Source organism: Megalobrama amblycephala, linkage group LG19, assembly GCF_018812025.1.
Source record: "Megalobrama amblycephala isolate DHTTF-2021 linkage group LG19, ASM1881202v1, whole genome shotgun sequence".
Taxonomy (NCBI): domain Eukaryota; kingdom Metazoa; phylum Chordata; class Actinopteri; order Cypriniformes; family Xenocyprididae; genus Megalobrama; species Megalobrama amblycephala.
Genome location: NC_063062.1, coordinates 23,392,371 through 23,410,910, shown reverse-complemented (window position 1 = coordinate 23,410,910; position 18,540 = coordinate 23,392,371). Strand labels below are relative to the sequence as shown.

The 18,540-nt window shown below is 43.2% G+C and overlaps 1 pseudogene; it reads left to right on the top strand.

The window, feature by feature from the left end:
• Window positions 1-9,113: 9,113 nt before the first annotated feature.
• LOC125254680 lies at window positions 9,114-15,742 on the top strand (annotated as a pseudogene).
• The last annotated feature ends 2,798 nt before the right edge of the window (window positions 15,743-18,540 follow it).

Sequence of the window (18,540 nt, the reverse complement as noted above, 5' to 3'; positions counted from 1 at the left end):
AGTTCCAGTGAGTGGAGTTGCCTGGCCTGGCGGATCCTGTACTGGCTGTATGTGAATCGTGGACACTTCTGACCGTGTACCCCCGGCAACATGCAGGAACATCAGCAGGTTGGGTGTGTCAGGTGCAGGGCGGCAACGAGTAAAGGTTGACAACAAAGGCAATTTTGTGTAATTTCCCTGTTCAGGCTCTGCACGAAAGAACCGCCCATCTGGAGTAACTGCCTGCGGGGTCAGACTCTGGGTTCAGGGAAAACTCAATTTTGACCTGTCAATCTGGCCGTTGGCGAACACCTTGCCTGAGTGTGCAATTGTGCTGATGTTCACTGTTTGAGAGGTTGCAGCGTGGTGCAAGAGGGACAGGGTGCTGCGGACACCGCAGTCAAGTGTGGGAATGTCTAGGAAAGGCTGCCTCCGTCATTGAGTTCTTATCTGAGCACTCACGATTCACCCCAAGCCTAGATTAATGACATACGACATACTTCACGTAGTGAAAGCCCCAGAATATTTGATATTCTCCAATCAAAAGTGTTGGTCAAACCCCTTTTTCTCTTAAGTAATACCATCCCTCTAGGTTTTACGACGCGACAGTGCCCTCGTCTGGCCTGTCATAAACCCTCGCTGTGGTAACAAGCTGAAGTTTCACTTCTCCCCTCTAGCCCTTCTTGTTTTGTTTGATCGCAATTCTATCTTATTCCTTCCTATTTGTTTGCTGTTCTATTTCTCATAAATTGCATCCATCCTGTTCTGTTCTGTTTTTCTACTGTGTCTGTTTCTTTCAGTTCACGTAAAGGCAGAGCCTGTGAGAGCCATCAAGGAAGCTGAATAATAGATAGATAGCCGAGCAGCCAAAGTCATCAGAGGACTCGTAGATCTACCGCCTGTCAAAATCTTTATTTAAATCCGCCACTCACCCACACAAATTGATCTTTTGCCGGGAGTTTGATTGACAAGCGATCTAACCAATCAGAACGCTGCATCCGCCATTTTGTCCGACAAAGCAGCCAGTAGTTAAAAGATTAACCTCGGTGGAGTTAAACTTGAAAAATGGTGTGTATTGACGTCTTTCCGCGTTTGAAACAACATTCATTCTCATGTTCATGGACTAATAGGAAGAGATGATCGGTTTTTACGAGCGGTTGAGCTGATGATCTACAGCAATCTGTCACGACTATGGTCACGACACATTAAGAGCAACAAAACGGTTTTTATTGTTTGAATTTCTTTAATAACTACTCGGTTTGAAAGCTGGGACTTTGTTTAATATCATAAGTAACCTGCTCTGTCTTGTCTGTCGATGTGTGGTCAGTATCCTCTTTGTTCCGCGATGTATTTTTCACTGCGTGTGGAGTGACAGCGCCACGGCTTGTCGGACAAAGCAACAGTAACTAAGGGGGGCGGGGCTCGGCGAAAGGCTAATTGGCCCACGTGGCCCCCTGGCTTTTGACGATAAGTGTCTGGCCTACATTCCACTAACTGTCTTTGTTGTGCTGTCTTTCTCTCGTCAACGGTAAAAGCCACTATGCACTATGCAGCATCCAGCCCTGACACCCACTGGGACCACCTCGAGACCTGGTTGGGCGTCATGACCAACACGATCCTGCCAACGCCGCCGGTGACCTTCAGCACCCGAGCCGCGAGCAGCTGAACGGGGACTTGAATTGACTGATGGCCCACGATCCGATGCAGAGCTGTACAACCTCATCGCCCAGGCAAGGCTCAACGAAAGGAGCAACGCACTTCTGGAGCAGGAAGTAGCAGCGCTCAAGCTCCAGGCTGAGGAAGCCCGGAGGAACCAGGCTCAGGCCCAACATCATCTTGATCATGATGGACTCGTACGTCATGCAGCTCCCTTTTGCCACTGGGCCTAAGTGCCCCAGTCAAGAATTCCTAGTTCGTGAAGGGGGTGAAAGCCCACTGCCCAAGACATTCAGCATCCAAGAACCTTGGTCAGGAGCAAAGGGATGGGAGCCGCCCCAGAAAAGCCGTGCCACGAGCCACGGCATGGCTCCCAAAGAACTGAACAAGCTAGCAAAGAATATTCCCACTTTTACCCCAAACCCTGCAGGAGGCGTTGACGTGCACGCGTATTTGCAAGATATTGACTTCCTGTTGCAAAATGTGGCCAACATGAATGCATGGGACAGATTGTATCTATTCCGAATCACGTCCAACCGTGACGTGCGCAGCTTCCTAGATCGACAGCCAGAAGCTGTCAAATCAGACTACCAGCAGCTGCAACAGGCTCTGATCAAAGAGTTTTCTGACCCTGAATCTGACCAAGGGCTCCTCGCTGCCGTGGACCTTAAACAGGGCAGACTGGAAACCCCTCAAGCATACTAAGGGCCCTATAATACACCCGGTGCAATGCGACGCAAGGCACAGCGCAAGTGTGTTTGCTAGTTTGCGTCCGGCGCCGTTCGCGTTTTCCCGTTCAGCGCCACGTCCTTAAATTAGTAAATGCGTTTGCGCCAGTTAGTGCGCCCATGGGCATGCTGGTCTAAAAAAGAGGTGTGTTCAGGTGCATTGCCGGCGCATTGCTATTTTAAGGAGCTGAAAATAGACTGCGCCATAGACCAACTCAAACGTGGTCTAAAGTCTAAAGTCAATGGTGCAATATTTTTTTGTTAGAGCGCGTTGGTAGAAACTGCGCCTTTGGGCGCGTCCACAGTGCGCGTTCACTTTGCTTATTACACACAGGGATGCGCATCACACAAACATGCCAAATATTAAAAACAAAAGGATTACAGTGTAAAAGAATATTATTGTGTAGGCTACATAAATATAAAAATGTAATAATGAATAGTCATTGCGTGTATTAGAATTAGGCTACCTATTTTCAATTCAGCCTATTACTACTTATAATGATGAACGAAATTGGCTAATTAATTGAACACTCATACACACACATATTAACATATTAACTGACTCATCGCGTGTACGCCATGTAAATAGCAATCCGCCATGGCGCGAGCACATCTCGCTCTTAAGGGAATTGGAGATGACACTCTGATTGGTTTATTGAACGTTACGCCCATTACTCATTAAGAGAATAGGGACAACCCATTTCAAAAATGCGCCCCGGCGCACGGACCGTTTATCCGTCGTTAAAATAGCAAAAGTGGATTTGGACACGCCCTGAGTGCACCTGCGCCGTGCGCTTTACACTTTGCGTTTAGATCGTTAAAATAGGGCCCTATAGCCGCATACGAAGGGCCTACTTCGGAGCACATAACGAGCCAGGAATGGAGGAAGATTTCAACTTTAAGACTTTGTTTCTCAGAAACTTGCACCCTGCAGTAAGTCATCATCTGGGAGTCCTGGCCTGTCCATGGAGTATGTCTACTCAGCAGCTGCAAGATTTAGCCCACAAAGCTTATTCCAAGCAAAGGGCTATATCTGAAAAGACTCTTAAAAATCCAACCATCTACCTGGTCTCTGATCACTGCCCAAAACTGGCCCTAGAGGGTGTACACACACACCACAGTGACAGACCGTTTAACAGAGAGGCAAGACAGTTCCCAGCCAGCAGAGGGCAGCCTCACCACGAGGGTGCCCGTCCCAAGCACCAGGCCGGGCGCTCTGAAAGATTCTGGGACAAGCCACGTCCATCCAACAACCAAAAGGGCGGCGCCTCATGGGAAGCCAGCCGGCAACCCAGAAATGGCAGGCCTTCATCGGCCAGAGCTTCAAGCCTGGTCATGTGATTGACAGAACGCCTCCTGACATGCATCGAACAAGCCCAAGTCCGAGCTCTCACAGGAGCTGAACAACGCAGTTATGTCCGCGTCTGCAGAGATTCTGAAGGTTCTGAAGGAACTGATTCAGAAAAAGCCCCAAAAAGAAGACAAGAAGGACAAGCCAGACTCCTTATGACTTGGAGAAAGGTCTGCCCCCAACATCTGCCCTGACAGCCCTTTAACAGAACCTCACACCCAAATCACGGCCGACCAGAGACCTACCACACAGTCAGTTAGTGCATCACCGAGTGACCTCATCACCCAGTCACCTCAGCCGATGACTGCACACTCAGAGCAAACCAACTCACACCAACCCACCGACTACCAGGACTCCAAGGTACCAGAAAGTGCTGTTTTGGTTGTCTGCCTCCCAAACGAATCACATGACACCAGCCCCACTTGCTTATTGGTCAGCACCCAAGCCCCGGTACCAAGACTCCTGGGAAACCTGATCGAAAAGGGGGTGGCCCGAAAGCTGTACATAGCCATCACTGTGGAAAATGACGTGAGGATTGAAGCCCTGGTAGACACCAGGGCAGATCTAACTTTAATGTCAACTAACCTCTTTGAAAGACTCAGAGATGAAGCTAAGAGACAAAATCTGACTCTCAAGTCACAAAAATGTGAGCTGAATGTGCAGTCATACAGCCAAACATATCCAACATGAACAAATAGCTCCCATTCATCTAACCATCTGTCCAATGAGCTTAGTACACCCTGTATACATCTCACCAATGGACACGTTTCCCCTGCTCATTGGCAAAGACTTGCTAGATCGCTTTGAGCCCTTACTGGACTTCAGACAGCTGAAAATTTGGGCTCAAGTATGAGAACCACTGCCCTTCCAGTCACCCAGGTCACCTGAGCCAGACTGTCAGGTCACAGAGGTCACGGGAAACCCCACAGCTAGCCGCGGGAACCCCGTTTCAGCACCAGGGCAAAGTTCAAGTTCACTACTCTGCACCCTTCAACTCACCACAGACTCTGACTCCTTCTGCCCCAAGGTCGTAACAGACCTACAGCTGAATGGTGTAACAACAACAGACATTGTTCTCGCACTGTGGGCAGACAACTCAGCCATCAGCCATAACCTGTTCAATGCTCTCAGGGAAAACACACCGGACCTCCCATTTGCCAACAAGCGCACACGTTTCCCTTTAGACTCTCACCTGTCAACCATGGCGACAACCAAGCACATCTGCGCTCTGAACTTGAAATAACGCATGATGTCTACGTTGGAGCAGACCTCCTGATTCGCCTCAAAGCTCACATGGACATTATGAATGAGGTAGTGTGGGCTCCAATGACTGTACAGCCCCCTGTTGTTCCTGTCAACATTGAGAACCTCATGTCTGGCCAGACTGTTCTGGAAGTCTGCTTCCTGGTCAACGAACATGAAACTGTAGTACCCGCTTACACCAAAGGGGTCGCTGTTCGGCTCAACATGAGACGGGGCCAAAACCTGAACAACACGCTGGGTTTCTTCCAACTTTCACCTGAAAGCGTGGAACTTGGACTCACTTTGGAAGCCACACCCCTCACTGAAGTGTCATCCTGTGTAATCTACATCTTGCTCAACAACTGCATGGCTACCCCCATCAGAATTCCCAAGGCCTACCAGCTGGGATGGCTAGTAAGCCACGACTTCCATGACTTCGAACTCACATTACCAGTCATTGGTTCAATATCAGCTGCAATGATCCCAGAAGGGAGCGCAGACAACACAGTGTGCACCGCACCCTTCAAGATCATCTCCATCACTTCCATCATGCCAGTACCCACAGAACAGGTTGCAGAACGGAGCTGATGGAGGACCAACATCTTGCAGTATACACAGTCTCTAGCTAGCCTGCCTGTGAAACTCAGGAAAGCACCGCACCTCTGATAGCCAACCTGACAGCTGACACCACAACGAAGGAGCCATTCCCAGGGTTTGAGTCTCAAATCCAACAAATTCTGAAGGATGCAAACGCCCTAAAGAATGATGCAGACTGCCAAAAACTCAGACAGGTCCTGTACAAATTCAAAGCGTCATTTGCCAAAGACTCTTTAGACTGTGGCCTCACAAACCTTCACACGGTGTGTATTCCAACACGCCCAAATGGGCATTGAACTGCAGTCCAGCCGCACTCAAGCTATTCAAACTATCAAACCTCCCACTAATGTCTCAGAGCTGCGCAGTTTTCTAGGTGTGTGCAACTACTCGCGGCAGTTCATAGAGAACTACTCGGACATTGCAAGACCTCTAACTGCTCTGCTGAAAAAGATCTGCCCATTTGTCTGGACGGAAGCCCAAACAAATGCAATGAACGAATTGAAATGACATTTGTGTACAGCCCCATGTCTGGCTTACCCCGATGCAAAGAAGGGGTTCTACTTGGAAGCCGGATTCTCCAAGGACTGCCTGAGCGCTGGTCTCAACCAACGATATGATCAAGACAAAAGAGTTGTAGCGTATGCCAGCAAAACACTCCTGGCACCAGAGTGCAAATACTCAGACTGTGAAAAGGCTTTGCTCTGCACTGTATGGGCCATCCAAAGATTTTCCAACTACATTGAGGCACAAAAGGTTATCATAGAGACCTGTCACCAGCCTGTCACTTTCCTTAACAGCCAACGCATCAGAGATGGTGTAGTCACCAACTCACGCATAGCCACGTGGCTGATGGCCCTCCAGGGGTGCAACGTTGAGGCACGATATGCCCAAAATCACAAATCTGCTCTGGGCAACGGCTTGGCTGCCTGCCAAAACTGCTCCGATGACACACCAGCTTCAACACTGGAGATAGAAGTACCCCAACAACGGCAACCGACCTGCCACCGGTACTTTGAAGAGAATGCGTGCCAAGGTATGCCCACTGCCTACGTTGATGGATGTTCCTACAACCATGAAGGCATTCTAAAGGCAGGTGCAGGGGTGTTATGGCTAAACGACCAACCCTGCCCACCACAACACTTTAATTTGGGCTCCCAGTCATCGCAGTATGCGGAGGTAGCTGCTATTCTCATAACCCTCCAACTCGCATTGGCCCACAACATCAAAGAACTCCTCATTTGCACAGACTCAAACTATGCCAGGCTCAGTTTCACATGCCACCTCCCAGGCTGGAAACAAAATGGCTTCAAGACCGCAAACAACAAGCCGGTCAAACACCAACACCTATTCCGAGCATGCGATGACATCACTCAAACACACAACATGATCTGTGGTCACCCCCCACCCAAACACCCACCCCTGGCGTGGCAGCATTAACCCGCAGCCAACGTACTACTCCCGCACTGGTTCCCACATGACAACCACTTTCACTGGCTCCACAAATTTCCAGCAACGACATAGCTGACCTTCAAGCCTCGGATTCCTCCATCCACATGGTGAAAAACCACCTCGAAAACCCCTCCTGCCACTCGATCACGCAGTCTGATTTCAACACCAACCCTGGCCTCAAACGACTGCACGACGTCAAGCACATGCTGCGTGTGAAAGAAAACATTCTGTGGTATGCCCCTGATGATCTCACTGCGCCAAGGCTTCTGATACCACATGGTTAAAGGGGGGTCATGCTCATGTATGCCCACGACGCACCATGTGCTGGACACCATGGTACCAGAGCCACTTACGAGACAATGAAGCAAGTGGCATACTGGCCTGGCATGCAGCAGGATGTAGCAGAGTATGTTAGAGGATGCCTGGTTTGTTGTCAATTCCAACTGGCAAACCCAACTCACAGAGCTCCACTGCAACGCAGAGGAGTCACATTCCCATGGTCGGACCTCCAGATAGACTGGGTGGGGCCCCTGACCAGATCGACAAGAGGAAACAGGTATTTCCTCACGGTCATGTGTCAATTCACCAAGTGGGTAGAGTGTCTTCCAGCACCTAACGACACGGCGATGTGGGTGACCGGGTCTGGTACTACCTTTTCACTCCGCCACCCAAAACAGCCTCCAAACGGCTGTCAAAGAAATTCCTCCCCCATTGGACGGGACCTCATGAGATTGTGGACAAACTCTCCCCTGCATACCGAATCAAATTGAGCTGGGGGCAGAAAGAACCAATTTTCAAATGGGTCCACCATAACCAGATTAAGAGACATGTGGCTGTTGACAGAGAAAGGCAGGGAAGGGAACAATGCAAGCTAAACCAAGTTGCAATCCTCGGAAAACTGTCCTCACCCACCACGGACATCCCTCGCTGACCAACCATGCCTCTCTCTCCCCCTCTCTCCCTCTCTCTCTCTCTCTCTCTTCCCCTCTTCTCTGTAACAGGATGCTGCTGTGGTTCGCCCTCGTGTGCCTCCTGCCAACCAGACGCACCAAACGGTTCTTGGGAGCTTTGTTCGGAGCCGCCGCTGCCGTTGGGACCCTGTTTAACCTCGGCATGTCAAGTGTCAACACAGTGAGCTCAATGAAACAACTGTTTACCATCTTCCAAAATGACTTTGCCCAAACTCAGCTCGTCACAGCTCTAATGACAGACATGCTACGGGAAGTGTGCTCCTCCATGGATAGCTTGGCCATGGGAAGGATTCACCCATATCTTGTACCCCTGAGCCTTGTACAACAAGTGCTGACCTCTGCTGCCGTCAGACCCACAGACCCTATCCAAACCCACCTTGCCTACTCTCTGGGTAGTGCCATCCTACTGCACGTCGACCCCGAGCAAAGTGAGGTGGCCTTCCTCCTAAACCTACCCATCATCGAATCAGATAACATCTACCAACTCAAAGACATTGTCAATGTCAAGTCAAGTCAAGTCACCTTTATTTATATAGCGCTTTTACAATGCAGATTGTGTCAAAGCAGCTTTACATTGATAACTGGTACATAATTTTTGCTGCACAGCAGCTCTTCAAGAATAGTGTCAATTCAGGCAGATCAAAGCACTGTTGAATAAATGTCAAGAATACTGTTGAATATCAAATGTCAAGTCAAATGTCAAGTGTCCCCAACTAAGCAAGCCAAAGATGACAGCGGCAAGGAACCCAAACTCCAACAGGTGACATCAGGTGGCAAACAAGTGGCAAATAGGTGTTAAAATGGAGAAAAAAACCTTGGGAGAAACCAGGCTTAGTCGGGGGGCCAGTTCTCCTCTGGCGAACAGTGCTTTGTTACGAATCAGGTTGTCATCATAAGTCTGATAGGATCGCAACAATCAAAGTATTTATTTCAGTTCCATCCAGTTGAGGATCGTATTCATCACGCCAGTATGGATGGTTTGTTGAGGAACTGTGCTACTGGCTGTCGTGTCAATGAGGCCTTCACAATGGATGATCCAGTTGACTAATAATGTATAAAATATTTAATGTAAAAAACATGATTAATTTGTGTTAAAAATACAAAAATGACTTTTCTCTTTGTTTTTTGTTGTTTGCTTAACATTCATGACACAGAAAGCAGCAGGGGCTGGTGTCACTTTAAGACTGAATGCGTGGAGCAGATCCAAAATACTGTTACACATCTGGTTTTCTTTCTCAATTGTTTTGTTCACCTAAACCATAATAAATTGTGTTTACAAGAATAGTCGACCCTTTAAGTGCATTTTAAGTTTCTGAATATGTTATCTGGACAAACACTGCATTACATAATGGACACATCGTGGTCCTGGAGTGCAAATCTTTTGAATTAAAACAGTTAATTTTGACAACTACTCAATCTGCTTTCGTTTAACTTTGGTTTAGCTTAGTTATGAGTATGCTTTTGTTACATTTTCATGACATAAAAAATGCAATAATCCGTTCATTTTCCAAGCCACTTGTCCTCTACAGGGTCGCAGGGACATTTCTACCAGGACATTTGATGGTGCTGTCTACAAACATAATAATTAGGCGGGTTAAATATTATAGTCATCTGTAAGTTAACTTTTGATTTGGTTTGGTGTGAACAAAGTAATAAATAGCTATGGCTATAGTAATTATGGCTGCATTTATTGCAGAATGCTTTACAGTTGTGTCACTGACACATAAGATGTTGACAAATTGTTTACAAAATAAGTAGTAAAGGCGATTAAATGCAAACATACATGTTTTCCATTAACCTCGTTTCTCTAGAGGTTGGCAGGGGGTGGGTGTTTTGAAACTTTTATTCACTTGAGACACATTGTCTCATTATGATTTACTGATATGAAATATTAACCACACCCTCTTACATTTTTCATTACAGAGATGTACAACATACAACAGTAGTGGCTGGTGGGTATATAAAACAAGGCTTAATTCCCACCTCACATTTGGAGTGATTGCTTGCCAAGCAGAAGAAATGCATGTTAATATTTTATTGACAGTGACAATACTGTGCATTATCAGACTTTGTCCTGCTGTGTGTGGGGTTAATTTAGGCAATTGCATCCTCCAAGGTTACCCCCGGCCCCCCGCTCTTTTCAAGGATGGGGACTTTGTTATTGGAGGGGCTTTCACCATTCATTACTATCTAAGGACAGAGAAGCACACCTTTACTAGACGGCCACAAATGCTAGCGTGCAGTGGAAGGTTAGAGTTTGATGTAAAATTTTATTCTGTTTTTTTTTTTTTTTTTTTAACAGAGCAGTCTTGAGTAGGTTGCTATTGTGCTAAATTTATATTCATATTATATTCTGATATTCATTCAATGACAATCATATAATCAAACTGTTCATGTGCTTATTTTTATAATGGTTTATTTTACCTAATTAGTTTTTTGTGTGTACTTCAACAGCATGGACTTCAGAGAGCTGCGCTTTGCTCGTGCCTTGCAGTTCGCCATCCAAGAGATTAACAACAGCTCTGATCTCTTACCGGGCATCACATTAGGGTATCATATATATGACTCTTGTGGATCTGTGCCAATGGCAATCAAAGTATCATTTCAGCTTGCCAATGGACTAGATCTCACATTTAACGACACTGATTCCTGTGCAAAATCTGCTGGAGTTCTTGCGCTAGTTGGAGAATCTGGTTCCACACCATCTATAAGCATGTCAAGACTTTTCAGTCCTTTTGGATTTCCACAGGTGTTTGCTCAGTAAAACTATATTTTAGTCTTCCAAAATAAATAAAAATGTTTTATTAAAAAATCTGTTTAATTATTGTTTTAAAAAATATCATTGTATTTTTGTCATAATACAAATAGAAAAAACTTTGAAAATATTTGTTAAAAGAAACATCTGTGAACATTTGTCACAAGACATAGAATGAATGTTATTGTAATAAGATCAAAAATGTTTACTTAAAGTCCTTATACATTTAAAACATAACTAAAAACATTTTATTTTAAATGTTTATTTTCCCCTCTTGGTGCATTATAGGTGAGTCATTATGCAACGTGTGCATGTCTCAGTGACAAGCGGCAGTATCCTACTTTCTTCAGGACCATTCCCAGCGATCACCATCAAGCAGCCGCACTGGCACGGATGGTCAAGCACTTTGGATGGACGTGGATCGGGACTGTGTGCAGTGATTCAGACTATGGGAACAATGGAATGGCATCATTCCTGAAAGCTGCAGAGGAGGAGGGAATCTGTGTGGAGTATTCTGAGGCCTATTACAGGACCCAGCCACGCAGTAAACTGAAAAGAGTTGCAGATGTCATTCGCAGATCAACGGCTCGTGTAATAGTTGCCTTCGTGGCCTCAGGTGATATGAGACTTCTTTTAGAAGAGCTGAGCCAGCAGCCTCCTCCTCCGATGCAGTGGATTGGCAGTGAGTCGTGGGTTACAGACCCAGAAATGCTGCGGTTTAATTTGTGTATCGGCGCTGTGGGCTTTGCAATTCCACGGTCTGTTATCCCAGGTTTTCGTAACTTTCTACTTGACCTCTCTCTAGAGCAGGTGCTGAAATTTCCCCTGCTGACAGAATTCTGGGAAAGCTCATTTAGCTGTAGTCTAAAACAGCAGACAGATTCTTCTACTGGTATGCCAACATGCGATGGCACAGAGGCCTTACGCATATTACAGAACCCGTACACAGACACGTCCCAGTTGCGCGTCACTAACATGGTGTACAAAGCCACATATGCTATAGCTCATGCCCTTCATGGCATTGTCTGTAACGAAAAGTATTGTGACAAAAACATGAAAGTTGAGCCCAGACAGGTAAATTTTCTTATTGTTGATTTTTTTAAAGTGAATTTAAAATGCTCTATATACTACAGTATTATCCCTTTACTTTTTGTGTATAATTACTATAAATTATTTATAAAACAACACCCATTGTATCAGCTACTGATTATGAGCAAACAATTTTAATCACAACACAGTTTTAATTTTTCATGTCCATCATGCAGGTTTTTGATCAGCTCAAACAAGTGAACTTTACAAAAAATAATTATTCTGTTTCATTTGATACCAATGGAGACCCTGTGGCCACATATGAACTTGTGAATTGGCAGCTTCAAAAGGACAGTTCAGTTCATTTTGTGACAGTGGGTCAATATGATGCATCCCAGCGTAAAGGCCAAGAATTCAGTCTGAACAGAGATATCATTTGGCATGATGGCAGTGAAAAGGTATAGCATGTGATCTAATCTATGTGATTGTGGCTACTTACTAGAGTTGTTGAGATACCACTTGAACTATTTTTTGGGGAAATTTTTTTTGACATGTTGACATAATTTTTTTTTTTTTTTTTCTAACAATATAAAAGTACAGCGTCATTAGTGTATGTCATTTACTTTAATTGAATCAATTAGTTAAAATAAATCACTTCATATGAGCTGAATGTTCAACACCACTTGCCCCTCAGACATAAAATACAGGTGTAGCATCCTTACAGATAAATATGACACTACTAAACATAACTAGATAGACTTGGATAATGAATGAATTAATTTTATTTAAGTGTATTATTAATTAAAAAAAAAGAAAGAAAAAGTTAATTTTTAACTCTGATGCTCTGTGTTCCTGTCACCTGCAGGTGCCTGTGTCTGTGTGCAGTGAGAGCTGTCCTCCAGGTACTAGGAAGGCTGTGCAAAAAGGAAGACCTGTCTGCTGTTATGATTGCATTAACTGTGCAAATGGAGAAATCAGCAATGAGACAGGTAATTTGTTTGGACATTCAGCTAGACAAATCACAGGTGGTTCTGGGCCAATGACAAATACTATCAGACAGTTAATGATAAAGAAAAGAAAAAAAAAATGTTTAAATATAGTATAAAACACATGCAAAGATCTTACAAATCTAGGGTAAGATATGGGGTAATATTTCTTTTTCCTTTTTTTTTTCCTCTTTTTTTTTTTTAATGACACAACATCTCATCTAATGAATGGCTACCCTATTTTTAATTTTGCCACTTTTATATATATATGGGCCATTTTACAGATTAAAGTCAGAGATGGAAATGTCTTGGGGAAAAAAAAAAAAAAAAAAAGTTTATTTTTTCAGAAATGTTGTATGTATGCAAATTGTATAATATCCAAGGTACACATTTTCAGTAATTGTGCAGTTAATTCTCATATTGTATTTTCAGAAAGTTTTGGAATATTTTTCCTCTCCCCAAATTTGTCACTACCAAAACACAATAATAAATAATTTAATACGAAGGGTTATGTTGACCTATTAAGATTTTGTTTACATCTACCTTATCAGTAACAACTACAATTTTAACGATACTTGAAGTGTAATTTATGACATTTGTTGTATTTTGAATCCAATCTTTCTTTATAAAAGGCATAAAGCTTATCGTACTGATTTGAAATTTGAGGATTCATTAGTTTGAATATGCATTGAACTAAACACTATAATAACACCTTAGTTTATAATTCAGTATACATTATTTTTGACAAAACATTGCATGTTTCGGTCATGACTGTACATTTTCGATAGTGGCATTAATGTGTTGGTAGCGACCACATCACTTTACAGAATTTTAACTCACATACTAAAACACTAATGATTTGCATAACTGTACTAAAATTTTGTTTATTTCCCCCCAAATTAATGATTATGTGTTCCCTTTTGTCACTACCAAAACAATGATGTCACTAAAACAGTCACGACCGAAACATGTGTTTTGGTTGTGACAATTTTAGATACTTTTAAACCTTGCTTAAAGATCCTAATCACCACATGGTTAGCTAGCACAGTTCTAAACAGTTATACAGCCTACATACACAAAAACTACATTTTCATCCAATAACCCCCAAAAAACAATGATGTCACAACCGAAACTTCATCATGTTTCGGTTGTGACTGTTTTGGCAGCGACAATTTTTGATATTTTTGAGCCTAGCTCAAACATGCTAATCAGTATATGGTTACCTAGCACAGTTCAGTACACAGTACACACATAAAAACTAAATTTTGTAATTTATAATAACACCCAAAAAAGTTTGCTTAATTGCAAAAAAAGTTGTTCGATAGTTACGTTCCCTCAAGGTAAAGACTTCAAAAAGTTCAGACTTTTGAACACATTTAACTGTTTAACATACAATATTTTGGTAGTGACATGAAAATGCGGGACACATTTTTTTTTTTTTTTTTTTTTTTACATAAAATTTCATGATTTAAAAATAAATCAAAATATATTTTTTTTAAACTTCACTTAAAAAAAAAAAAAAAAAAAAAAAATATATATATATATATATATATATATATATTAACAACAATGGAAAAAAAATCAAAAATTATTTAAAAAACATTTTCACAAGTTGAAATTTAAAAAAAAAACAAAAAAAAAACAAAACTGAAACAGCAACCTCCCAACTGAAAGTACCAAAAAAATGATGATTATATTATATATATTTTTTGCCTTCTTGAGGATTAGTACATTTTTGCACCTTTTGTAATAGTTTCTTCAATTGTCCCGAGTGTGAAAGGATGAATCTCAAGATTAAATATGCAAAAGATTCTGAAGAGTGCAGGACCTGGAGGATTTCTCTACACAACAGAAGATAAACAAGGGGCTCATGAACAACTATCACAAAACATAAAATCAGTCATTGATCATCCAGGTAGTAAACTTTTAAACAGGTTAATTTGTGTAAATTCAGGGGCCGTTTACATGACACCGTTTTCAACTAAAAACGTAAACTTTTTAAGTACTCAAATAAAAACAAGATGCAATTTATTAAATACATTTTTCAGATTAGTACTAAATAAATAAATAACAACATGCAATATTTCAAGAGCTTACTTCTTAAATTGTATTTATTTATTTACATTTTACAGAGTGTATGTAAACTTGATATAATGTAAAATTTATGTTTTGACAGCATTTTATAAGACAAAAATGAGCACCATATCATAGACCCTGCTTTTTCCACTGAGTTGGTCATTCTAAAAGGTCTGATAAACTGTTTGTCTCCCTTTTCTTCCTATGGTTCATAAATGACTGTTAAGCACTGATTTCTTCCATCTTCCAGATTCTTTAGATTGTCACAAATGCCTACCTGAATACTGGCCCAATAATAAGAAGGATAAGTGTCTTCCTAAACCAGTGGAGTTTCTCTCCTGGGATGAAATCCTTGGGATTATCCTGGCTGCTTTTTCTATTGCAGGCTCTTTAGTGGCTTTAAGCATGGCTTTAGTGTTCTACAAAAACAGAGCCTCTCCAATAGTAAGAGCCAACAACTCAGAGCTGAGCTTTCTGCTGCTCTTTTCACTGACTCTATGTTTCCTCTGTTCACTTACTTTCATTGGTCGGCCCACTGAGTGGTCCTGTATGTTACGTCACACAGCATTTGGAATCACTTTTGTCCTCTGTATTTCATGTGTTCTGTTGAAAACAATAGTGGTGTTAATGGCTTTCAGGGCAACACTTCCAGGAAGTAATGCCATGAAATGGTTTGGGCCTCATCAACAGAGACTCAGTGTTTTTGTTTTCACTCTTGTACAGGTTCTTATATGTGTGCTTTGGTTAACAATATCCCCACCATTTCCTTATAATAATATGCAACACTACAAAGAAAAGATCATTCTTGAATGCAGTTTAGGATCAGCTATTGGTTTCTGGGCTGTACTGGGTTATATTGGCCTCCTAGCTTTCCTTTGCTTTGTTTTAGCTTTTCTTGCCCGAAAACTGCCTGATAACTTCAATGAGGCTAAATTCATCACATTCAGCATGCTCATATTCTGTGCTGTATGGATCACATTTGTTCCAGCTTATGTCAGCTCTCCAGGGAAATTTACTGTAGCTGTGGAGATATTTGCCATTTTAGCTTCAAGCTTTGGTCTGATTCTGTGTATTTTTGCGCCTAAGTGTTTCATTATTGTATTTAGACCAGAGCAGAATACCAAAAAACACCTAATGGGTAAAGTACCATCAAAAGCTCTCTGAGTCACGCAATGCAATCACCACAGCAGTGCATACAAACACTAAATAATATTGCAGATGATATATTCTGTGATTTTTAATGCATCAGCTATTATACTTCTTTGCAAATATGTGCAAATATGAAGACGGAAACATATATAATGAAATCATAAGTATGTCCATTTAATTTTTTTTTTTGTAAATTCTCTTTACAATTATGTTTGCACATGTCAGCTTGCATACTTTTGATAAAATAAAAGACAATAAAAATAAAAGACAATAAAAATTCTTTCAAAACCTGATCTCATGCTTTCATTCTAGTTGTACATATTTTCATTCTACATAATCACTATTTCAAAACACAAGATCATTGTGATATGTAATGAGAACATTTGGTTCAATCACCGAAACACAACAGTATGTTCCTCTTTCAATTTAGTACTTTTAACGATCAGTTCATTCAGCAGCAAACAATACAAGATACACATTTCAAATCACCCTTGTTGCTGAAATAATTAGTTACACAGGCTAGATGCCACAATACAAAATACACTTAGTTTTTTTTTAATTGCTTTGGTGCAATTTTCTCAAGCAACTGGTACATTTTTAAAACTCTACTAATATCGCAACAGATCATCAAAAGTGCACTTTTTTTCAAACATTTTGGCGTATTTTCAATTGTGTTAGTGCAATACATAAAATCACAAAGTATCCTTTTCACTACACAAAATGGCCCTCATTTATCAAACAAACGTAGAAACCAGCGTACATTCAAACTGAAAAATCAGCTTACGACAACGTTCACGTGTGATTCATTAAACTTTCGTATGCGGCAATTCCGTGAGTATGAGGTGTCTGTGGAAGAAAAGTGGGCGTTTCTATATTTGTGGGTGTTTTCAAACTGGTGGGTGTTTATATATCATGCAGTGAAAATGATCCCCTTCACCCAACCCCACCCCTAAACCCTAACCACACTCTGACGTGGGCAAATCAGGTAACGCTATCAAAAACACCCCTCTGTTTATAGCCTCGCCCATCAATCATTAATGTCCTGCAGAGACCTGTACTTGAATTCCTTTGCATGAATGAATGGTTGTTGATAAATGTGGTGGCTGAAAACTGTTGTCATTTAAATATCACGCCCCAAATTTTAGAAGCCTCGCCCAGAGTGCAATTGCATCTGCTTCCCTATTCATACCACCTGGCGGGGGTATAAATAGGGAAGCAGATGAAATTGCACTCTGTCTTTCACTTCGGGGCCAACCTTGTGTTCCTAGAGCTTCTAAGAAGACTGAGAGTGACACTCTGGAAGCCTTTGAAGAGCAGCGATCTTTGTGTTGGTGTGACAGCACGTTGCAGCGAGGTCCCAAGCTTCAGAGGAGCCTGAGCTGTTTATAGCTCTCAACTGCTGTTCTTACAGTATTGTTTTGCCCGTGCATTTGACAGTTTGCGATTTGGGCCAGATCCTCTGTGTATGTGATCAGAGAGTGTTGTACCTGATCACATCACGGCTGTTCCCTGCGTGCTTCGGCACAGAGATCAGAGCTGAATTTCCCCTTCTAAAAGAGCTTCACAGACGAACCCTGCGTCTTTTTCAAGATGTCACTTCGTCTGTGCGTTACTGGATGCGGTCGCTCCCTGGTCCCCGCTGACGGTCACAATCGCTGCATCACATGCCTGGGCGTTCAGCATGCTGAAGCAGCTTTTGTGGATAGTTCATGTTCTCACTGCTCAATGTTGAGATCCAGACTCTCGTTCCTTGGTTCTCAGGGAGTAGGGGTCCCCTCCCCTATGCCCCATGCGGCAGTTTTCTTTGGCTCCGGCCGGGGTGACGGTGCATCGGCATGTAGGCAGGGTGATCTGAGGATTATGGTCAGGGCTTCCCCGCCGAGCGCCCCTCCGCGGGCCCCTGCCCCCTCTACAACACTGCAGCCTGTGGTGTTGCCGATGGATGGCACTGGTCCCTCTATGAAGCGACCAGTCGTGTCCTTCATTGTGTCTGCGGAAGGTGAGCAAGAGTCCTCGGGAGATGAAGACTCTTCTGCGTTGCCTCCCTCTGGGACAGTAGCTTTGCCCAAGGCTGATCCTGAGTTGACGGCTATGCTTTCCCGGGCCGCCGAGAAGGTCGGGATCGCCTGGAATCCTTCACCACATCCTGAACCCTCCAGCTGGATGACTGGTATCTCGGGGCGGCCCGCACTGGTCCTCAGCACCCCGCCCCAATGCCATTCTTCCCAGAAGTGCATGAGGAGGTGACCAAGTCTTGGAGAACACAGTATAGCGTTCGTGCCAGGCCTGGCCCCTCCTCCTTCACCACCCTGGATGGTAGGGAGGCCAAGGGGTACGCTGGGATCCCCCCAGTCAAGCGGTCTGTTGCAATGCAACTGTGTCCAATGGCCGCCGGCTGGCGCTGTGAACCACGTCTCCCATCCCGGGCCTGTAAATTCTCGTCAGGCTTGACGGGGAAAGCTTAAAGGTGCCATCGAACTTTTTTTACAATAAGTAATATAAGTCTAAGGTGTCCCCTAAATGTGTCTGTGAAGTTTCAGCTCAAAATACCCCATAGATTTTTTTTTATTAT